Raw genomic sequence first — 24,964 nt, forward strand, 5'->3', positions numbered from 1 at the left:
ACAGGGCCCAGGGCAGATGTACATGTCCTGTGGGTGTAGGCTATGATAGGATTCGGATCATATGAATTTTTTATGTTTTATTGTTTTTTCATTTTAGTATGTGTGTACCCTTAGTATGCATTGTAAGCAATATCATGTCCTTCATTTTTAAATAACAATTGTTTCATATTATCTGTTGACATCTATATCATCTATATGAAAGACATTGGAATAGTGATAGAGAGAAGGGGTGAGAGAAACACAAGTGTAGTGATGGAACAGCAAAGATGAAATGGGAGATTTTTGTCTTTGGATTGACAGCTCCAAACTCCCCAAATGCCTACAACATCTAGGAGTTAGCCTTTCTAAAACCTGGAGCCCAGAACTGCATCTGTGTTTCCTTTGTCGGTTGTAGGGGCTCTATCGCTATAGTGTCATCTGTAGTTTACCACGATGTGTTATCAGGAAAAAGTGTAGGAAGCCGTGTGGCTGGGCTCAAGCAGCACTCTGATGGGAACACGGGTGTCCCTAGTGGGGACTTTGTCAATTTTGTCCTAATGCCTGCCGCCCATATTTACACAGATGAAAGACTGCAAGTGGATTCATTTAAGGATACTATGTCTTGTTTCCTTATTCATCCATTACCTTATTTTAAAACTGTTCATTAACTCAGAACACTGTGCGTGTTAGTGGGGTGTAGTGTGCTATTGGAATCTGTGTGTTGTAGAAATGGGCACAGATCAACTCACTGTCATTCACATTTCTACCTCCGTTCCATCACTTTGTGTTGGGAGACCGGGTGTCCTCAGTACTGCTTATTTGTGGAACATGTCGTGGGTTGTAGTGAACTGAGTCAGCCCACTGTGGTGGGGGCAGAATTATTCCTTCCTTTGAGTTGTGCTTTGTGCCCTGGTATCAGTCATTCCCTGTGTTCCCCCTCTTCCCTGTTCTGTAACCATGACTCTGAGTTCAGCTCAAGCACTGGGTATGAAGTCACTGTGTCACAATTCACCCACAGTCCTGGGTTCAGGTAATGCAGCTGTGTTCACAATAGTTCAGTCTACAATAAAGCCAAATGTGCATAAAACAGTGAATGCAGTCTGTTACATTTGACATGGAATATTACTCAGTGTTAAGAAGGAGGTTGCTCTGTCATTAGGAAATCATGGGTCAGCCTTGAGCATAATATGCTAACAGAAATAATGCAGGTACATGTGGACACATAGTATGTGATATTAGTTATATATGCAGTCCACTAGCTTGAACTCACAGAAGGAGGAAGTGCAATGGAGATCACTGTGTACCATGACCCAAGTGTTTGTCTCCTTCCAGCCCTGTGGGCAACTGCAGGAAGTTCCAGGCTCCTGACTTCATGCTTTTGCAGCCCCAACATTGTAACCATTCAGGAAGTGAAGCAACGGATTGAGATTCTCTATCTGTTGGTCTCTTCCTCTCTTGCTATAACACTGACTTTAAAATAAAATAAATAGATACTTAAAATAATTGAAGATTAATTATACATATGATTAGGAGCCTATTTCCTAATGTTGAATGATCGCAAGCAACTGAATCCCAAGGGAAGAAATCAATTGTTTAAATGCAGTGATGATAAGGTGGTGACAGGAGCAGCACTGGAGTGAGCCTGTGGGATTCCTGCCTCCCCTGTCAGGATGCTGAGTGCTGTGTCCTAGTTTGGTTCCAGTTTCAGTTTCCTGCCTAAGCACACTCTGGGAGGCAGTAGGTGAAGTTCCAAATACTCCCATTTGGACACGTGGACAGAATTCCAAGCACCTGGCTGTCACCTGACCCAGCTGAATCTTTTGTAGCAATCGGAGAAGTGACCAGGCATTGGAAGATCACTGTCAGTCTCAGTCTCTTTTTGGACACATACATACATACAAATTTTAAAATAAGTGAAATAGTATCTATAAACTTTTAAAGACGTTATATATAGGGAAACATACAAAATGCTGTAAACCTGGGAACAGCATGCATATCCCTGTTAGAAGCACAATGAGACATCCCATCCCTCCGGGTAGAATGAAAATTATCAGATAATTCAAGCTGACAATTCTTGGGGAGGCAGAGTGAGACGACAACCCTGGGACAAGCCTGGGGTCAGGAAAATTAGTCAAAATGTTATGGAAAATCATCAAAAACTGACAAGTACAATTACCACAGGATCTACAAATACCATTTCTGGGTAGAAGGAACATGATATCCCTGGAGGTGTCCACTGGATCCACAGTCACTGTGGCAAAGACATCTGCAGTTCCATGTTCAATTAAAGCAGTGCCAATCTCAATAGTTCACACATATAATCCATGGAATTTTCATGGAAGAAAGAATCAACAATGGAACAAATGTACAAAGCTACATTTTACCAGGAGTTTATATGGCAGTAAAGTGGAAGAAATTCTGTATTTTGGACAACTTGGATGATCCTAGAGAATAATGTCCAAGGATAATGTGTCAGGATAAGTACACTCTGAAAACCATCAAGGCCAAGAAGACAAATAATATGAGATGCTGGTTACATGAGATAAAAAGGATGAACTCACAGAGGCAGGATACAATGGTGAGACCAAAGTCTGAGCGAGGGAGGAGCAGAGGAGACGCTGTTCAAAGTCAGAGTTTCAGCCCAACAGGATCCACACATTCAGTGATCTATTGCACAGGATGGTGACAGCAGTGAAGGGAATATTGTGTCTGTGGAATTCCAAAACAGGAGACAAATGCCATTCTACCATGGAAACATAGGGTTTTCTGATGAGCTTGTCAATAAATCTGTGCTCTGGGTGTTGTTTCTGGAGAACATGAATCGGCCATTCACGGAGTTTACATAGTATGTGCTACCACAATTATAACCATTAGCTGCGATCCACTCCAGCCCCTTCCCTGGAGCCTGGTGGACCCAGTCCATTGCATGGTTAGAGTGTGAATCCAGAGGCTTTGCAGGAGACTACTAACAGAAGCAAACTGCCAACTACAGGGCTCACAGCACGTGCAACAAATAATGGAGAAAAATATACTCCACTACTACATGCCATTTATGAAAAATCACTGGTGCATTTATACACTGAGAACAAATTTGCAGAAAATGGAGAAAACATCACAGTGGTTTAGCATGTGAATCTTCTGCCTGTGATGCCTACATCCCATACTGCTGTCTGTTCTTATTCCAGCTGCACTTCCAATCATCTCTTGTTGATGCACCTGGGAAAGCAGACAAGCATGGTCCAAGTGATTGGGCCTCTGCACCCATGTGGGGACTGGGAAGAAACTCCTGGCTCTAGATGTCAATGTCATTTGGGGGAGTAAACCAGCAGATGGGAGAATTTGTCTCTGGGTCTTTCCCTCTCTCTGTGTAACACTGACTTTCAATAAATAAATAAATCTTTTCTAAAAGATTGCATATGTAGTATCAACAAACTTTTAAAGTCCTGGAGGAAATTTATCAACAGGCTGAATGATGTCCACATAACAATATTATTGTTTTTCAATTTTGAATTTATTTTGTATTTTTTAAAATTTATTTTTAAGGAATAAAAATGTCATAGTACAACTTTAGGAATATAGATATTCTTCCCAGCATTTCTGCCCTCCCACTTACATTCCCACCACCTTTCTCATCCCTCTCCACTTGTCAGTTCAGTTTTCCAATAAGATTCACTTTAAGTTGGTACACAGATTCAAGATCAAGATTCATCATCAAGATTCACTTGTATTGCTACACAGAAAACCAGCTCTGTACTATGTAAAGATTTAAACACACACACACACACACACACAAATACAAGAACTGTTTGAGAACTGGTTTTACAGTTAACTCTCATAATAGAACTCATTGAGGATGGAGGCCCTGCATGGGGAATTAGTGCACAGTGAGACCTGTTGTTAATTTAGCAATAAACACTCTTACGTATGATGTCAGTGACCACCTGAGACTCTTGACATGAGCTGCTTAGGCTAAGGAAGCCTTTTGAGTCCATAAACTCTGATAGTATTTGCACAAGGCCATGAGCAAAGTGGAAGTTCTCTCCTCCCTTTAGAGAAAAGTACCTCCTTCTTTGAGGCCACTTCTACTGCCTGAGGTCTCAGTCACAGAGATCCTTTAGGCAGAACATTTTTGCCACAGTGTCTTGGATTTCATGCCTGAAATGTTCTCATGGGCTTTTCAGCCAGACCAGAAAGACTGAAGGGCTGATTATCAGGTCAGAGTGTTACTTAAAGCAGTTATCATTCTATGAGTCTGCTGTGTAGACTTCTGCTCATGTTGGAACATTCTCTCCTTTTAAATTCTATCTCTTCTTATTACCAGGCACTTGATCCTATTTATATGATCACTTTAACACTTAATCCTATCTATGTGTTCACTTTACACTTAATGTGATCACTTTAATTAAGTTTCATGGGACTTGGAGTCCCACAACAAAATTTTAAATTGTGTGTTTAGAAGTAAGTCCATAGGAATGTATGCACCTTACAGTTAAAAAATTCCTCCTCCTGCTCTTACTCCCATTCCTATTTTTTACTGAGATGAATTTTCAATTGACTGTATGTGCATACAATGGACTGAATGTTACATAAATTCTTCAACAAATAGTAGGAAGAAAAACAAACAAACAAACAAAAAACAAACCAACAAAAAACTGTCCCTCGACAGTCAAGAGAAGGGCAGCTCAAGTCTTCCCTTCTCGAAGTGTCAATTTCACTTACCTAGGTTTCCTTTTGGGTGCTCTATTAGGTCTCATCTATCAGGAAGAACATGTGGTATTTGTCCCCGGGGTACTGGCCTTTTTCACAAAGTATGATCTTTTCCAGATTCATGCATTGTGTTGTGAATAACTGGATCTTATTGTTTTTACCACTGTGTAGTATTCCATAGTGTACACATCCCATAATTTCTTTATCCAGTTTTTGGTTGATGAGCATTTAGTTTGAATCCATATCTTAGCTATTGTGAATAGAGCTGCAATAAGCATGGAGGTACAGGTATCTCTTGTGTGTAGTGAATTCATTTCCCTTGGGTAAGTTCCCAGGAGGGGGATTCCTGGGTCATATAAGGTAGGACTATATTCAGATTTTTGAGATATTTCCATAGTGTCTTCCATAGTGGCTTTATCAGTTTGCATTCCCACCAACAGTGGATTCAGGCACATTTCCCCACAACCTCACCAGCATTTGATGTTTGTTGATTTCTGTATGAAGCCATTTTAGCTGGGGTGATGTGAAACCTCCTTGTGGTTTGATTTGCATTTCCCTGACAGCTAGTGATGCTGAACATTTTTCATGTGTCTGTGTTGGCCAATTGGACTTCCTCTTTAAAAATGTGTAAGTCCTTGGCCCATCTCTTAACTGGGTTGTTTGTTTTGTTTTTGGAATTTCTTCATCTCTTTGTAAATTCTGGTTATTAATCCATATCCGTTGCATAGCTTGCAAATAATTTCGCACATGCTGTCAGATGCCTCTTCACTTACCTGAGTGTTTCTTTTACCACACAGAGAATTCCCGATTTGATCTAATCCCATTTATTAATTTTGGCTTTGATTTCCTATGTCTCTGAGGTCTTTTCCAAGAACTCTTTACCTGTGCCAGTGTCTTGAGGGCTTCCCTAATGTTCTCTACTAATTGGATGGTGTGGGATCATAGGTGTTTATCTTTAATCCTTTTTGAGTGGATTTTTGTATAAGGTGTAAGATAGGGGTCTTAGCCGGCACCGTGGCTCACTAGGCCAATCCTCTGTCTTGCAGCGCCGACACACCGGGATCTATTCCCAGTCAGGGCCCCGGATTCTGTCCCGGTTGCCCCTCTTCCAGGCCAGCTTTCTGCTGTTTCCAGGGAGTACAGTGGAGGATGGCCCAAGTGCTTGGGCCCTGCACCCCATGGGAGACCAGGAGAAGCACCTGGCTCCTGCCATTGGATCAGCACAGTGTGCTGGCCACAGCACGCCTGATGAGGTGGCCATTGGAGGGTGAGCCAATGGCAAAGGAAGACCTTTCTCTCTGTCTCTCTCTCTCTCGCTGTCCACTCTGCATGTCAAAAAAATAAAAATAAAAATAAATAAAAAGTGAAAAGGAATCTGAAGATTACCTGTACATTTTAATGACATAGTTGTGGTATGAAAAAATGATCTTGCTAAAATAGCCAAGCTACCATGTGATTCACAGATTCAATGCATTTCCTGTCAAACACCCTGTATTCTTCATAGGAAGAGGAATAAAATTCTGGAATTCACAAGAAAATTTCAGGGTAATAATGACTGAACAGTGTTGAGAAAAATAGCAAAGCAGGAGGCTTCATCCTAGCTGAGCTGAAATCAGACCTGGTGCTGAGATAACATAGACACCCACAGCCGTGGAGCACAACAGAAATGTAGAAATAAAAAAACACATTCTCAGAAAACTGATTGCATGCATGGTGCCACACACAGAATGGGGGATGGGTATTCTGTCATACATGGGGTTGGGGAAACTTGAATGCACTTGAAAATAATTCAATTATGTGGTCATCTCACACCAGATACAGAAACAGAGTGAGTTTGAAAAATACCTAAAAAGCAAGACCTGAGACTGTAAAGTTCTGGAAGAAAACACTGGACAAAAGCAAGCTGACATTGGTTTGAAAACACTGGACAAATGCAAGCTGACATTGGTTTGGGCAATGACATTTTGATAATCTCCAAAGTACAGGCAACCAAGCAAAAATAGGCAAAAGATAATGGATCCAACTACAGAGCTCCTGTGTAACAAAGAGAGTGATTGAAGAACCAGGAGTCACCTGCAGTTGGGCAGAAAGTATTTTCCGATCACACCCATGGGGGCCAATGTTGTGGCCCTGCAGGTTAAGCTGCCATACCTACTATGCATGCATCACACAGGAGCATGGGTTCAGATTCTGCTTGCTCCACTTCAAATCCAGCTCCCTACTAATGGACCTGAGTCAAAGATGACCCAAGTGTTTGTCCCCTTCAAGCCATGTGGGAAACCTAGAGAATGTTCCTGGGTCCTGGCTTCAGCCTCAGCCATTTCCAGCCTTTGCAGCCATTCAGGAAGGAAACCAGTGGATGGAAGATTCTCTCTTCATCTCTTTGGGTGTTCCTCTCTTGCTATAAACTGCCTTTGAAATAAAAGATATTTAAAGTAAATGACAGATACTTATACATATGCTTAGGAGCCTAGATCCAAATGTTGAATGACATCTTACAACTGAATCACAAGGGAAGAAATCAATTGTTTAAATGTAGTGACTGATTGGCCGGTGATGCAGCTCACTAGGCTACTCCTCCACCTGCTGTTCCGGCACTCCGGGTTCTAGTCCCGGTCGGAGTGTCAGATTCTGTCCCGGTTGCTCCTCTTCCAGTCCAGCTCTCTGCTGTAGCCCGGGAAGACAGTGTAGGATGGCCCAAGAGCTTGGGCCCTGCACCCGCATGAGAGACTGGGAGGAGGCGCCTGGCTCCTGGCTTCAGATCGGCACAGCACGCTGGCTGTAGCGGCCATTTGCGGGGTGAACCAATGGAGGGAAGACCTTTCTCTCTGTCTCTCTCTCTCTCTCACTGTCTAACTCTGCCTGTCTAAAAAAATGTAGTTACTGATAAGGTGGGTGACAGGACTGGCCTTGAAGGTATCACGTGGGATTCCTGCCTCCTGTTTCAGGATGCTTAGGTTTATGTCCAAATTTTGGGTCTATTTCAGACTCTTGCCAATGTGCACTCTGGGAGGCAGTACGAGAAGTCTGAGTTAATCTCATGTGTGGGACCTGGACTGAAATCATGCACCTGGCTGTGATCTGACCGAATCCAGCTTTTATGGGAATCTGGGAAGTTACCCAGGATTCAGTAGATCACTGTCTGTCAGTCTCTGTTGCTTTGTCTTTTTGGACAAATAAACACATACAAGTTTTAAAAGAGGTAAAAGTATATCTGTAATTTTTTGAAGAAAATATACAAAGGCAAACGTATAAAAATGCTTTAAATCTGAGATCATCATGCATGTCCATGTTAGAAGCACAACGAGACAGCCCACCCCTCCTGGTAGACTGAGTATCATCAGACATACCAGAGCTGACAAGTCTTGTGCAGGAAGAGAGAGAAGAAAACCCTGGTACAAGGCTGGAGTCAGGTAAGTTAGTAAAGCTTCCATGGAAAACATCAAAAGCTGAGAAATACAATTATCACAGGATCCTCAAACACTGTTGCCTGGTAGAAGAAGCATGAAATCCCAGGGAGGTGCCCAGGGGATCCACAGCCACTGTGGCAAACACCTCTGCAGTTCCATGTACAATTAATGCAGCATAATTCACGAGAGCTCACACATATAATCCAGTGAAATTTCCACTGAAGATGGAATGGATAATGGGACAAGTGGAAAGGGTTATACTTTAACAGGAATTTTATATTGCAGTAAAGAGTAAGAAGGACAGAGCTTCAGGCCGGCAGGATCCACACGTTGAGGGATCTGCTGTACAGCATGGTGACAGCAGTTAAGGGAATATTGTATCTACAGAATTCCAAAACAGGAGACAGATGCCATTCTACATGAGACATGTGCGTGTGGGGAGCAACCGAGACTAGACTAAATTACTGGAACTGCTAAGACTAATTCTATGCATCTGATCTCCCACCATATGGCGCTGAGACAGAATAAACAACTACCACACAGCTGCCTCACCAATTCGACTAACAAGCTGCAGAAGCTGATCCCGCTCCTGATTGGAGGAGAGCAGCGTGCTCAGCGCGTGGGGAGAGAACGCCAGCAGAATTGGGTTTGGTGGAAGAGGACTATAAAGGAGGAGAGAGAGACAACATGCAGGAGGAACATCTGAGCAACCCCTGAGAGAGCCAGCCGGCGGTGTGCTGCTCCTTCCCGGAAGCAGGGGGGAGCGGCAGCAAACCCAGGAAGGGCCGGGCAAAGACAATAGCGCAGGATCCGGTGTCGTTCCTCTGCAAGTGAGGGAGCGACAGTGCGTTTTGCGATGAGCATGTCAATAACTCTGACTTCATAATTCCACTCAATTTGATACATTCATTTTTCAACACATATCATTGTACCTCATATGTCTATATTCACTTATTATTCATTAAACAGTCATAACAGGAAAGGGAAGAATGGCAAATAGTGAAAATTCTGTTCTCTAAAACTGAATCATCACCTACTGTCTTCCAGGGTGCATTGTCAGTAGAAGTGTGGGAAATGTGTAAATGGGCTCTGTCCATCACTCTGATATGCAGCCTGGGTGTCTCCCTCTCTAAAACTGATCTAAGACTGCAAATGGATTGATGATGCCAGTGAGCATAGACATGGAGTGAAGAGCAGGGACTCTGGACACATGGTCTCTGGGACTGGCTCTTCCTGCAGCTGTGATTCAGCCTCAGGACACTGGTCATCATGCTGGAGCCACAGACACAGCTCCCTGCGATGTGGACTCCAGCCCCAGAGTGCACAGCCACTGTGTGTCCCACTTTCTGCTCTCCCTCAACCACAGCAGGTGCAGGGGGTCCCACGACACTGGAGCAGAACCAGATCAGCTGGAAGTGCACACCCAACACTTTCCATTCAGTGATGACCTTGACTGCTGATGTCCAGTGCATTTCCCTTCTGAGTTCAGGCAGGGAGCCCACAGGAGGGTCCCATGACCTAGAGGATGAGGAAGTCCCTGTAGGCTTCCCAGGTGCCTACAGAAGCTCAGCTTGAGACACAGCTGAGCTGCAAGTACATTCCTGAGTGCTGTGACGTTCACACAGGGACCACAGGCTATTTCAGGATTAAAGGAAAAATGGAGATCGGGTATAAAGACTGTGGAACCTGTGGAACAGCCACCTTTTCAAATAAGATGGTTGGTTCATTTTAGCACACAGGCTACTCTGACAGGAGCAGTTTGATGACATATATAATTGAGGTTAACAAATCAAGTCTCTGGCTCAGCCTTCTCTGAGTTTTAAGGGAAAACTAAAATTGTCCTAAAGTCGGCAGTGTTTGAGGGCACTGTCCTGAGTCAGACTTGAAAACACTCACGAGGTCCTCAGAGAGTCCCACATCTCTGACCCTGGTCACCACAGTCATCGTTCACGAACCTGAATTTGTTCATATAGGACTTCATCCTGTCACATCAAACTTCTCTATGTCAGTGAAGTCAGTGGTGGGGACAGAATCATAAAAGTAGCAGTCTTCCCTCAGAACTGTAGGAGAGGAAACCCCAATTCCCTGACAGGTAACCAGGGCTTAATTTCCCTCTGCACCTGTGCAGGACCATATTCTAAGCTTAATGCATCGTGTACACTCCCTGGTGGAACCGTGCGTCCCTGCAGGGAAGTTTGTGTCCGGGCTCAGCCTGAGGGCCCCTCACTGTGTCTCTGACACAGAAATACATGGCTGTGTCCTCGTCTGTCAGACTGTTCATTTGCAGAAACACCGTGTTCTGGGCGTTGTCGCTGGAGATGGTGAATCGGGTCTTCACGGAGTTCGCATAGTTTGTGATACCAAACCAAGATAAATGTATGCGATCCACTCCAGCCCCTTCCCTGGAACCTGGCGGACCCAGCTCATGCCATAGCTACTGAAGTAGATTCCAGAGGCTTTGCAGGAGAGTTTCAGGGATCCTCCGGCTGGACCAGACCCTCTCCGGACTCCTTCAGCTGCTCCTGACAGTGGACACCTGCAAAAACAGACGTCCTGGTCAGGACACTGTCACTCACACTCTCTGTGTTTCTCACTCACGTCCTCACCCAGACTCAGTGCCTCGCGTTCCTCATCATTACCTTTGAGCACAGCGACCAGGAGAAGCCAGCGCAGCCCAGTCTCCATGGTGAGCGTCTGTGTTGAGTGCGCTCACTGAGTGGACACCTGGGAGTCCTGGGGCTGGAGCTCCTGTACCAGAGCTGCAGGGTGAGGGCTGGGCTGGTTTTCATGGGCAGAGGGAGGCCCTATTTGCATGTGCTGCCCCTGTATAGCAGGCTTGGGTTGTGCACTTCAGAGAGCACAGGTTTCTGGCAGAGCACAGTGTCCCCTGGTGTTTGGTAGCACAGGTAACGACACAGAACATATGATTCTTTCCATGATTCTGTAAAGTTATGTTTTCAGGACATCTTTGTTTTGATGCAGGTCATTGTGCCTATTGACATCAGCCAGGGCATGAAGGATGGGTGCCTCTTGTGTTTCTCATGTGTGGACGCTCACACCCAGGATAAGAAGTTGGTGTTGTGTGTTCCTTGATGTAAGCACTGGGTCCTGGTGGCCATGATGGAATGTCGTGAAAGGGGGAAAGTTCTAGCAGTAACAAACTGCCAACTGCAGGGCTCACAGCACGTGCAAGAAATGATGGATAATAATATACTCCACCACTAGGTGCCATTTATGAAACATCGGTGCTGCATTTGTACACTGAGAATGAATGCGCAGAAATGGAGAAAGCATCACTGTGGTGCAGCAGGTGAATCCACTGCCTATGATGCCTGAATCCCATAGTGCTGTGTGTTCCTGTTCCAGCTGCGGCACTTCCAATCGTCTCTTGCTGATGCACCCGGGAGAGCAGAAAAGCATGGTCCTAGTATTTGGCCTCTGCACCCACGTGGGAAACCCCGAAGAAACTCCTGTCTCCTGGTGTCACTGTCATCTGGGGGATGAACCAGCAGATGGAAGAACTTGTCTCTGTGTCTTTCCCTCTCTCTGTGTAACACTGACTTTCAATAAATAATAAAACTTTTTCTTAAATATTCCATATGTAGTATCAACAAATCTTTTAAAATCTTGGAGAATATTTAGGAACATAACAATATTATTGTTTTTTAATTTTTAATTTTTTAAAATTTATTTTTAAGGAATACAAATTTCACACGTACAGCTTTAGGAATATAGTGATTCTTCCCAGCATTCCCACCCTCCCATCCACTCTCTCACCCCTCCTCCTCCACCTCTCACCTTGCCATTCCCATTCTCCATTAAGATTTATTTTCAATTAACTTTGTACACAGAAGACCAACTCTATGTAAACACACACACACACACACACAAATACAAGAACTGTTTGAGAACTGGTTTTACAGTTAACTCTCATAATAGAACTCATTGAGGATGGAGGTCCTGCATGGGGAGTTAGTGCACAGTGAGACCTGTTGTTAATTTAACAATAAACACTCTTACGTATGATGTCAGTGACCACCTGAGACTCTTGACATGAGCTGCTTAGGCTATGGAAGCCTTTTGAGTCCACAAACTGTCAGTATTTGGACAAGGCCATAATTAAAGTGGAAATTTTCTTCTCGCTTTAGAGAAAAGTACCTTCTTCTTTGAGGCCACTTCTTTCCCCTGGGTTCTCACTTGCAGAGATCCTTTAGGCAGAACATTTTTGCCACAGTGTCTTAGATTTCCATGCCTGAAATGCTCTCACGGCTTTTCAGCCAGACTAAGTTGACTTAAGGGCTGATTCTGAGGTCAGAGCGTTACTTAAAGCGATTGTCATTCAATGAGTCTGCTGTGTGGACTTCTTCCCATGTTGGCACTTTCTGTCCTTTATAATTCTATTTATATTATTACCAGGCATTGATCCTACTTATATGATCACTTTCACAATTTATCCTATCTAAATCTTCATGTTAATACTTAATATGATCACTTTAACAATTATGATGACATTTTTACGACTAAGCTATTGGGACTTGGAGTCCCACTCATGTTTTTAAACTGCACCCTCAGAAGTAAGTCTGTAGGAAAGTATGCAGAACTATACAGCTTTGCAGTTACCAAATTCCTCCTCCCATGCTTATTTCCATCCTTATTTTTTACTGGGATCAATTTTCAATTGACTTTATGCACGTATGATTGACTCTATGTTAAGTAAAACTTAAAAAAAATAGTAGGAAGAAAAATAAGCAAAAACCAAAAAAAAAAAAAAAAAACAAACCCTGTTCCTCGACAGTTAAGACAAGGGCAGTTCTAGTTATCCATTCTTAAAGTATCTATTTCACTTCTCTAGATTTCCTTTTAGGTTCTCTGTTAGTTCTCACCTATCAGGAAGAACATGTGGTATTTGTCCTTTTGGGACTGGCTTATTTCACCAAGTATGAGCTTTTCTTGATTCATCCATTGTGTTGCAAATAACTGGATTTCATTGTTTTTACCACTGTGTATTATTCCAGGTATAAATATCCCATAATTTCTTTATCCAGTTTTTGGTTGATGGGCATTTAGGTTGATTCCATTTCTTAGTTATTTTGAATTGGTTGCAATAAACACGGAGGTACAGATAACTTACTTTGGGTAGTGAATTCATTTCCCCTGGGTAAATTCCCAGGAGTGGGGTTCATGGATCATATAGTAGGTCTATATTCAGAGTCTTGAGGTGTCTCTATACTGTCTTCCATGGTGGCTTTACCAGTTTGCATTCCTACCAACAGTGGATTAGGGCACCTTTTTCCACACATCCTCATCAGCATTTGTTGTTTGTTGATCTCTGTATGAAGCTGTTCTGGCTGGGGTGAGGTGAAACCACATTGTAGTTTGGATTTGCATTTCCCTGACAGCTAGTTATCCTGAACATTTTTTCATGTGTCTGTTGGCCACTTGGACTTCCTCTTTTGAAAAATGTGTAAGTCCTTGGCCCATCTCTTAACTGGGTTATTTGTTATGTTGTTGTGGAGTTTCTTAATCACTTTGTAGATTCTGGTTATTAATCTATATCAATTGCATAGCTTACAAATAATATCTCCCATTATGCAAGATGCCTCTTTACTTTCCTGAGGGATTTTTTTTTCTGTACAGAGACTTCTCAATTGGATGTAATCCTATTTATTAGTTTTGGCTTTGACTGCCTATGCCCCTGAGTTCTTTTCCAAGAACTCTTTGCCGATTCCAATGTCTTGCAGCATTTCCCAAATGTTCTCTAATAATTGGATATTGTAGGGTCATAGATTTACACCTTTATTCTATGTTGAGTGGATTTTGTGTAAGGTGTAAAATAAGGGTCTGAAAATCTGATAAGAATAAAATTCAAAGTAAAGTAGTGTAGGTATATCATATTTGACACAACTGTGAGTATATCAGTCTTAACTGTGTTATCAAATTTCATGGAAATACAGGAAATAAAAAATTAAAATGTGCACTGTTTAAGATGCGTTCATCCACCAAAGGAGAGCCTGTGTCTCATGTGTGTCACTGGCTCCCAATACCACTTTCCTGCTCCTGCAGCCCCAGGAATCAGAAGTTTATGGGAGGACATTTGGGCCCTGTCACTCTTGTGGATGTGCTGGATTGTTGTCCGGAAACTGGGTGAGGCTGGGAAGCAGAGCTGGCCAGAGTGACACTTGGGAAAGTGCAGTGCATGGGAGTGTCTCTCTCTCTTTTTCTTTGCCTCATATGGGAATAACTGAAAGTTAAAACTTGAGTTACTGAAGGGTCTCTCTAGAGGTCGTATTCCCTACATGCAGGCAGCAACACTCATGGCCTTGTCCCCTCCCTAGAGCCCCTCTCAATGGGATCACTGGGTGGTGAGGTCCCCACATGCATGATGGGAGGCTCCGTGCATCAAGTATGGAGGGTAAGTCCCACCTAACATGCAGCCTTCAGCTGCTCAGTTGGAGCGACCACACACACATACCAAGCAGTGCTGGCTCTGCTCACGGCTCTGCAGGAACAGCATCCTCAGCCTCAATACCCCAGACCCTGCTCCTCTGTGTCCACTGAGTAGGAAAGTGATTCACCTGCAGGAGGAAACCATCATGACCAATGTCCTGGTGGGATCCTGTAGAAAATGTTCGTGAGCAGAGTCCACCCCAGACACTGTGCCAGCACTGATCCCCCAAGACACAGAAGTCTGCATCTTCAGGGGATGGCTCCACCCCCAAAGCTGAGGACTGGGGAGGAGAACCATGGCACATGGGGAAGTGACAGTCAGGACAGGGTCCAGCAGCATAGAAAGAGAGGACATGGTGGACAGGGTGGGCTCTTCCTCTGCATGAGGGTAAGGACAGGTGGAAGGGCCACACTGCTGGGACCCAGTGCCTGCAGCAGAACACTGAGTCAGGAGCTCTGATCAGGTCTCCTTGCCCCAGGGACCCCCACACTGACCACCACTGAGTAAAACTAGCACAGGTGCCTGGGAGATGTGGAATGGTGTCGCCTCTGGGGAGTGCATCCAGTGATGACTCCCACCATGAGTGGATTCAACGTCAGGGCCTCATGGAGGAAGCTGAGGTCCCCAATGCCACTAACAGAACCACACAGAATGCTGGGAGCAGCCTGTGGGGGTGGATGTGGTTTGTCCTCACCCCAACGTAACAGCACTGACAGGGGGTGCATGGTCTTGATGTTTACATAAAAAGCATTGAACAACCAGGATCTGACATCAGATGCAAAGTTCATTTTACAACTCCTGGAAGGAAACATAGGGAAAAATCTCCCTGATAGTAGTCTGGCCTTGATTTTTCTTTTAGATCCCCAAAGTTCATGCAATGTAAGAAAACATTTTCAGATGATGCTGCATAAACTAGAGAGCTTCTGCACTGTAAGTGGACCGATGAGAAGTGAGCAGCCTACACACAAGGGAAGTAACTATTTACATACCATATGTATGATGAATAGCCTGTATCCCAAAGAAATAAAAAGGAAATCTCTGTAAGCGCTGGATAAATAAAATGAGCTGTAAAAATAAAATGAACCATCTGTATCAGCTGTTATAAATATAAATAAAAAAAAATTATCTGTGTGTTTAGAACTGGTCCCAAGTCTTCTGCAGTCTCAAATAACTATGATAGACAATTAGCTTCTTCATCCTGAATGACAGGTTCTGTGTCATCAGGCCTACAATTGGTGTAGAAGCAAACCTCTCTGATCTGCTTGTGGCTGAGGTGTGTGTTTTAGGTGTGCTCCCAAGATGACCACAGGAGAAGTGGGGGGAGCTCTGCAAGTGAGGCCTAGTGGGATTTGTTCATTTCTGGGGAATCTGCTATGGAGGAGATTACAGAAGATCTCCTGGGTCCCCAGCTTCAGCACAGAGCACAGTGCTGCTAGAGTCAGCCCTGGTCTCGTCTGACATCCTGTGTGGGGATGGGGTCCCTCCCATCCCTGTTCACAATATTAGGATGCCTGATGACTGCATGATGTTCACAATATTAGGAAGCCTGATGGCACAACATTCTCACTGTCTGATCCTGGACTTGCACCCTTATAGGTGTGAGCTCAATAAACCTTTTTGCTCCATACACCTCCTTTCCGGGGTACTCCATTATGGAATCAACAGGTGGAATAAAACAATCGAAGAGCCACACACTAGCCAATGCTCTGTTCCTACCTGAAACAGAGACTCAGCTGTGTTTACAGAATTAGAGCCACTCAGAAATCGTCATCTCTATATCAGCTGAGGGAATTGCTTAGGTTCTGTAAGAATCCTACATGAGAGAACAATTGCAATTTTGCAGGAAACATTTTGCCAACACATGGGGTTGATTCTGTTATTCTGGTGAATGACAGAAAATTTGTTTACTCCTGGTGATTATGAAGTTGAGAGAAAGCAAGGACTGATTTTTCTCTTTTGTATTCTTTTAAAGACTTGGTTATTTATTTGAAAGGCAGAAATACAGAGTGGCAGATGCAGAGAGAGAGAGAAAGTGGTCTTCCATCTGCTGCTTCTATACACAGCTGGGCACCAGGGCAGGGATGGGCCAATCTGAATCCCGGAGCCAGGAGGTTCTTCAGGTTCTCCCATGAGGGAGCAGGGGCACAGGAACTTGGGCCTCCTTCTGCTGTTTCCAAGGCCAGTGCAAAGCCCAGGATTGGGTGTCTCATCCAGGATTTGAAACAGCACACATATTGGAAGATGGAAACGAGGACTATTTTGTGTTGGAGGAAGGAGTCGGAGTTTCTGGACAAACAGTCTCTGGGGCAGGCGCCTCAGGCAGCAGGGATGCAGCTCCAGGGTTGGAATATCCTCCTAGACTCACAAAGACACAGTCCAGAACCACCTGGACTCTAGTGCAGACCTCACTGGACTGTCCCACCTGCTGGTCTCCCTGAGATGCAGACAAGGCCAGCAGAGTGTGGGGAACAAGACCTCTCCACACCCAGTGTTTTCCATGAGTCTGACCCCTTGCACTACCAACGGCCACCTCTGCTTGCAAATGAGAGCAGGTCCGGGGATCCCAGGAGACGTGAGTGAGGAAGAGTAAGCAGGATTTCTAGGAGCCACAGCCTGAGCCACCCCTGAGCTGCAGGTTAATCCCTGACCTGGGGTTTGGACCACGTGGACCTCAACCTGTGAGTTCAGGCTGAGGAAGTGAAAAGGAGACGAGGGCACAGCTGCAGAGAATGGACACGGGAGCCCCAGGGAACAGGACCACGGGGTCAGCTCTGCCTCTCAGGGGCCCAGCTGTGCAGGGGGGGAGCGCATGGATGTGAAACACTGCAGCATCCATAGCCCCTGACCGGCTCTACACTGCCCCTGGACTCTCAGCAGGGTCCCAGATGACGTCATCAGAGAATACCACTGGGCACACTCCAGAGACTGAGACCCCGAAAAGCCTCCCCGTGTGCCCAGAGTTCACTCAGGTCTCAGATGCTAGGGACCCCAGAGATGTCAATCATTCCTTCAAAACGACTCCATTTTCTTCATGTGACGTCTTACCATGATACCAAAACTTCTGCTCGGTGATCGGTGTTAGGGACAGAATCATCCATCAAGAATTGGAACGTAGGAAACGGTTACAGCAAACCCAAATTTCCTGAAGGAATCAGCGATTCACCTCCCACTGCATCTGGGCGCGGGTTGAGTCTGCTCAGTGTGTGTTGTGCGCCCCCTGGTGGAGACGCGCGCCCCTGCAGGGAGGTTTGTGTCTGGGCTCAGCCTGAGGGTCCCTCACTGTGTCTCTTGCACAGTAATAGAGGGACGTGTCCGCGGCTGTCAGACTGGTCATTTTCAGATCCACCGTGTTCTGGGCGTTGTGGCTGGAGATGGTGAATCTGTCATTCACCGAGCTCACGTAGTCTGTGCTACCATAATCAGGATAAATGCATCCGATGCACTCTGGGCCCTTCCCTGAGCATGGTGGACCCAGCAAATCCAGTAGCTACTAAAGGTGAATCCAGAGGCTTTCCAGATGAGTTTCAGGGATTCCCCAGGCTGGACTAGGCCTTCCCCGGACTCCTCTAGCTGCTGACACTGGACACCTGCAAACAGAGACGTCCTGGTCAGGACACTGTCACGCACACTCTCTGTGTTTCTCACTCACGTCCTCTCCCAGACTCAGTGCCCCATGTTCCCCATCATTACCTTTGAGCACAGTGACCAGGAGAAGCCAGCGCAGCCCAGTCTCCATGGTGAGCATCTGTGTTGAGTGTGATCACTGAGTGGACACCTGGGAGTCCTGGGGCTGGAGCTCCTGTGCCAGAGCTGCAGGGTGAGGCCTGTGCTGGTTTTCATGGGCAGAGGGAGGCCCTGTTTTTGTGTGCTGCCGCTAGATAGCAGGCATGGGGTCAGACGCCCCAGACAGGACAGTGCCCAGGGCAGATGTGGTGTCCTGTGGTGTAGGTTGACGGCTATGATAGGATTCAGATCATATAAATCTTTACATTATCATTGTTGTTTAAACAATTGAAGGCAATGACCTTGTTTCATTTTAATATGTGTGTATCCTTAATAATCCAGTGTTAGCATGTCCTTCATTTTTAAAATAACCATTGGTTCATTTTTAACTATTTAAATAACATTGGAATAGTGACAGTGAGAGAAGGGGTGAGAGAAAGAGAAATGTAGAGATGGACAGAAAAGGTGACAAAGGGAGATTTCCACCTTGATTGACAGCCCCAGACATCCCAAGTGCCTACAACATCGAGGACTTAGCCTTTCTAAAACCTGGAGCCCAAAACTGCAACTTTGTTTCCCACGTCAGTGGTAGGGGCTCATTCACTTGTAGTGTCATCTACAGTTTTCCAAAATGCATTATCAGAAAAAGTGTGGGAAGTCGTGTGACTGAATGATTCATTCTGATGGGAACACGGGTGTCTCTAGTGGGGACTTTGCCAATTTTGTCCTAATGCCTGCCTCCCACTTTTAAACAGATAAAAGACTGCAAGTGGATTCTTTTTAGGTTAACTATGTTTTGTTTCCTTGTTCATCCATTGACTTATTTAACACTCGTCATGAACACAGAACACTGTGCTTGCTAGTGGGGTTTGTGTGCTATTGGAATCTGTGTGTTGTAGAAATGGGCACAGATCAACTCATTGTCATTCACATTTCCACCTCCTTTCCTACACTCTGAGTTGGAGGGGCCTGGAGGCCTCAGTTCTCATTATTCATGGAACCTGTCGTGGGTTGTGGTGAACTGAGTCAGCCCACTGTGGTGTGGGCAGAATTATTCCTTCCTGTGAGTGCTTTGTGCCCTGGTATCAGCTGCCCTGTGTTCCCCCTCTTCCCTGTGTCTAGTAACCATGACTCTGAGTTCAGCTCAAGCACTGGATAGAAGTCACTGTGTCACAATTCACCCGCAGTCCTGGGTTCAGGTAATGCAGCTGTGTTCACAATAGTTCAGTCTACAATAAAGTAAAAGGTGCCAAAAACAGTGAATGCAGTCTGTTACATTTGACATGGAATATTATTCAGTGTTAAGAAGGAGGTTGTTCGGTCGTTAGGAAATCATTGGTCAGCCTGGAGCATAATATGCTAACAGAAATAATCCTGGTACATGTGGACACATAGTATGTGACATTAGTTATACATGCAGTCCACAAGCTTGAACTCACAGAGGCAGGAAGTGCAATGGTGATCACTGTCTACCATGACCCAAGTGTTTGTCCCCTTCCAGCTCTGTGGGAAACTGGGGGAAGTTCCAGGCTCCTGGCTTCAGGCTCAGCCATCCCAGCCTTTGCAGCCATTCAGGAAGAAAAGCAGTGAATGAAAACTTCTCTCTCCATCTGTTGATAGCTTTATCTCTTGCTATAACACTGCCTTTCAAATAAAATAAATACTTAAAATAAATGAAAGATTAATTATACATATGGTTAGGAGCCTATTTCCAAATGTTGAATGAACTCAAGCCACTGATCCCAAGGGAAGCAATCAATTCCTTAAATGCAGTGATGATAAGGTGGTGACAGGAGCAGCACTGGAGTGAGCCTGAGGGATTCCTGCCTCCCGTGTCAGGATGCTAAGTGCTGTGCCCTAGTTTGGTTCCAGTGTCAGATTCCTGCCTAAGCCCTTCTGGAAGGCAGTAGGTGAAGTTCCAAGTACTGCCATGTGGACACCTGGACAGAATTCCAAGCACATGGCTGTCACCTAACCCAGCTGAAGCTTTTGTAGCCATCTGGGAAGTGACCAGGAATTAGAAGATCACTGTCAGTCTCAATCTCTTTGCCTTTTTGAAAAAATATGTAAATACAAATATCAAAATAAATGAAATAGTATCTTTAACTTTTTAAAAAAGATATAAAGGCAACATATAAAATGATATATTGGGCCCATCATGCATGTCCATAATAGATGCACAATGAGACATCCCATCCTTCCTGTTAGAATTAGTATTATCCTACAATCCAGAGCTGACAATCCATGTGGAGGAAGCTGGAGATAACCCTGGTGCAAGATCGGAGTCAGGTAAATAAGTAAAACTATTATGGAAAATCATCAAAACTGAAACAGAATTATCACAGGCTCTTCAAACACCATTTTTGAGTAGAAGGAATATGAAATCCCAGGGAGGTGTCCAGGGGAACCACAATCAATGTGGCAAACACCTCTGCTCTTCCATGTTCAATTAATGCAGCAGCATTCACAAGAGTTCACACATACAATCCAGTGAAATATTCATAAAGAAAGAATCAACAATGGAACAAATGGACAAAATTATATTTAACAGGAAGTTTATATGGCAGTAAAGATGAGGAAATTCTGTATTTTGGACAACTCGGATGATCCTGGAGAATAATGTCCAAGGATAATGTGTCAGGGTAAGCACACTCTGCTAACCATGCAGGACAAGAAGACAAATAATACGTGATGCTGGATACATGGGATAAAAGGATGAAGTCACAGAGGCAGGAAGTATGATGGTGAAGACCATGTCTGAGCAAGGGAGAAGCAGAGGAGACGCTGGAGCAAGGTCAGAGTTCCAGTCCCACAGGATCCACACACTGAGGATCTACTGTACAGCATGGTCATAGCAGTGAAGGGAATATTGTGTCTACAGAATTCCAAAACAGGAGACAACTGGCATTCTACCATGGAAACATGTGGTTTTCTGATGAGCATGTCAATAAGTCTGCCTTCATAAAAACTCAATTTGATACATTTATCTATCAACACAAATCATTGTACCTCATATGTCTATGTTTTGGTATTATATATCAAACACTTATGTAAAGGAAATGATTAAATGATCAAAAATGGAGATTCAACACTCTGAATACTGGTGTAGTGCTTTCCAGTATTTTCCAATATTTTATGGAGATGATAAATAAATTCCAGTGGAATCAAGCTTGGCAGCTAGAACCCAGGAGCTTGGAACTGCATCACTGTTCCCACCTTGGTGATGGGGTCTCATAACACATCCATCATCTACTGACTTCCAGGGTGCACTGTCAGTTACTAGTCTGGGAAAGTGTGCAAATGGGCTGTGTCCATCACTCTCATATGCAGCCTGGGTGTCTCCCTCTATAATACTGATGGAAGTCTCCAAATGCATTGATGACCCCAGTCAGCATAGACATGGAGTGAAGAGCAGGGACTCTGGACACACGGTCTCCGAGACTTGCTCTTCCTGCAGCTGTGATTCAGCCTCAGGACACTGTCATCATGCTGGAGCCACAGACACAGCTCCCCGCGATGTGGACTCCAGCCCCAGAGTGCACAGCCACTGTGTGTCCCACTTTCTGCTCTCCCTGAACCACAGCAGGTGCAGGGAGTCCCACAACACTCAACAGAATCAGATCAACTTGAAGTGCACACCCAACACTTTCCATTCAGTTATGACCTTGACTGCTGATGTCCAGTGCATTTCCCGTCTGAGTTAATGCAGGGAGCCCCCCAGGAGGGTCCCAGGACCTAGAGAATGAGGAAGTCCCTGTAGGCTTCCCAGGTGCCTGCAGAAGCCCAGCCTGAGACACAGCTGAGCTGCAAGTACATTCCTGAGTGCTGTGACGTTCACACAGGGACCACAGACTGTTCCAGGATTAAAGCTGGCCACATTCTGTGGAAAGTGAGTGTGGATCACCCACAGTTTAATATAAAATGTCAGTTCAGTCCGCACACAGGCTACTTTGACAGGAAGAGAGGGAAATAGTTGAGGTTTAACAGACCAGAGATCCTGGCTCAGCTGTCTCCAGGATATAAAGGGAAAAAATTGTCCTAGAGTCGGTAGCGCCCTGAGGACACCAGCACGAGTTAGACTGGAAAAGACTCACGAGATCCTCACAGATCCCCATGATATCTGATCGCAGTGAGGATAGTTGTCAGTCATGAACCCGAAATTGTCACGTAGGACTTCTTCCTTCTATTCAAAGTTTCTATCCGTCAGTGCAGTCAGTGGCAGGGACAGAATCATAAGAGTAGAACCATTTCTTCAAATGCGTTAGAGGAGAGGAAACCCCAATTCCCTAACAGGAAACCAGGGCTTATTGTCCCTCTGCACCTACCCATGACCAGAATATATATTCAGTGGGTTTTGTGCGCCCCCTGGTGGAGCCGTGCGGCCCTGCAAGGAGGTTTGTGTCTGGACTCAGCCTGAGGGCCCCTCACTGTGTCTCTGGCACAGAAATAGGTGGCCATGTCCGCGGCTGTCAGACTTTCATTTCAAGATCCACCATGTTCTGGGCGTTGTTGCTGGAGATGGTGAATCGGCCATTCACCCAGCTTGCGTAGTTTGTGCTTCCGTAACTATCAATACATGCGATCCACTCCAGCCCCTTCCCTGGAGCCTGGTGGACCCAGCACATTGGATTGCTACTGAGGGTGAATCCAGAGGCTTTGCAGGAGAGTTTCAGGGATCCCCCAGGCTGGTACAGGCCTCCCCCGGACTCCTTCAGCTGCTTCTGGCACTGGACACCTGCAAACACAGACGTCCTGGTCAGGACACTGTCACTCACACTCTCTGTGTCTCTCACTCACGTCCTCTCCCAGACTCAGTGCCCCGCGTTCCCCATCATTACCTTTGAGTACAGCGACCAGGAGAAGCCAGCGCAGCCCAGTCTCCATGGTGAGCGTCTGTGTTGAGTGTGATCACTGAGTGGACACCTGGGAGTGCTGGGGCTGGAGCTCCTGTGCCAGAGCTGCAGGGTGAGGGCTGGGCTGGTTTTCATGGGCAGAGGGAGGCCCTATTTGCATGTGCTGCCCCTGTATAGCAGGCATGGGGTTGTGCACTTCAGATAGGACAGGTTCCTGGCAGAGCACAGTGTCCTCTGGTGTTTAGTAGCACAGGTAACGACACAGAACATATGATTCTTTCCATGATTCTGTACAGTTATGTTTTCAGGACATCTTTGATTTGATACAGGTCTTTGTGTCTAGTGACATCCGTCAGAGGAAGAATAATGGGTGCCTCTTGTGTCTCATGTGTGGAAGCTCACACGCAGGATAAGAAGTTGAGGTTGTGTGTTCCCTGATGTAGGCACTAGGTCTGGGTGGCAGCGAGTGAATATCATGAAGAGGGAAGTTCTAACAAAAACAAACTGCCAAGCTCAGGGCTGAGAGCCCATGCACGAAATGATGGATAATAATATACTCCACCACTAGGTGCCATTTAGGAAACATCGGTGCTGCATTTGTACACTGAGAATGAATGCGCAGAAATGGAGAAAGCATCACTGTGGTGCAGCAGGTGAATCCACTGCCTGTGATGCCTGCATCCCATAGTGCTGTGTGTTCCTGTTCCAGCTGTGGCACTTCCAATCATCTCTTGCTGATGCACCTGGGAGAGCAGAAAAGCATGGTCCTAGTATTTGGCCCCTGCACCCACGTGGGAGACCCCGAAGAAACTCCTGTCTCCTGGTGTCACTGTCAACTAGGGGGTTGAACCAGCAGATGGAAAAACTTGTCTCTGTGTCTTTCCCTCTCTCTGTGTAACACTGACTTTCAGTAAATAAATAAATCTTTTCTAAAAAAGTTGCACGTGCAGTTTCAACAAATCTTTTAAAACCTTGGAGGAAATTTAGGAACAGCATGCATGATGTCCATGTAACAATATTATTTAAAAAATTTAAATTTTTTTTTATTTTTTAAATTTATTTTTTAACTTTTATTTATTAAATATAAATTTCCAAAGTACTGCTTTTGGATCACAGTGGCTTTTCCCCCTCATAACTTCCCTCCCTCCCGCAACCCTCCCATCTCCTGCTCCCTCTCCCATCCACTTTTTTTTCTGTTTATTTTTTTTAACTTTTATTTAATGAATATAAATTTCCAAAGTACGACTTATGGATTACAATGGCTTCCCACCCATACCGTCCCTCCCACCCGCAACCCTCCCCTTTCCCACTCCCTCTCCCCTTCCATTCACATCAAGATTCATTTTTGATTATCTTAATATACAGAAGATCAGCTTAGTATACATTAAGTAAGGATTTCAACAGTTTGCTCCCACACTGAAACATAAAGTGAAAAATAATAGATGATTTTTTAAATGATGATGAAATCAGATCAGACCTATTGTCATGTTTAATCCCAGTGAGAGTCAAGTTGGGAATTGATAATTTCTTTCTTTTTTCTTTTACAGAAGATCAGTTTAGTATACATTAAGTAAAGATTTCAACAGTTTGCACCCCCATAGAAACACAAAGTGAAATATACTGTTTGAGTACTCGTTATAGCATTAAATCTCAATGAAGAGCACATTAAGGACAGCGATCCTACATGGGGAGTAAGTGCACAGTGACTCCTGTTGTTGACTTAGCAAATTGACACTCCTGTTTATGGCATCAGTAATCTCCCTATGCTCCAGTCATGAGTTTCCAAGGCTATGGAAGCCTTTTGAGTTCTCCAACTCTTATCTTGTTTAGACAAAGTCATACTC

The 24,964-nt window shown here is 44.8% G+C and overlaps 1 pseudogene; it reads right to left on the reverse strand.

Moving 5' to 3' along the window:
* Positions 1–10,239: 10,239 nt before the first annotated feature.
* LOC149120254 (immunoglobulin heavy variable 3-11 pseudogene) lies at positions 10,240–10,781 on the reverse strand (annotated as a pseudogene).
* Positions 10,782–24,964: the final 14,183 nt, after the last annotated feature.

Source organism: Oryctolagus cuniculus, chromosome 20 (genome assembly GCF_051225735.1).
Source record: "Oryctolagus cuniculus isolate XC-2025 breed Fujian yellow rabbit chromosome 20, ASM5122573v1, whole genome shotgun sequence".
Lineage (NCBI taxonomy): Eukaryota > Metazoa > Chordata > Mammalia > Lagomorpha > Leporidae > Oryctolagus > Oryctolagus cuniculus.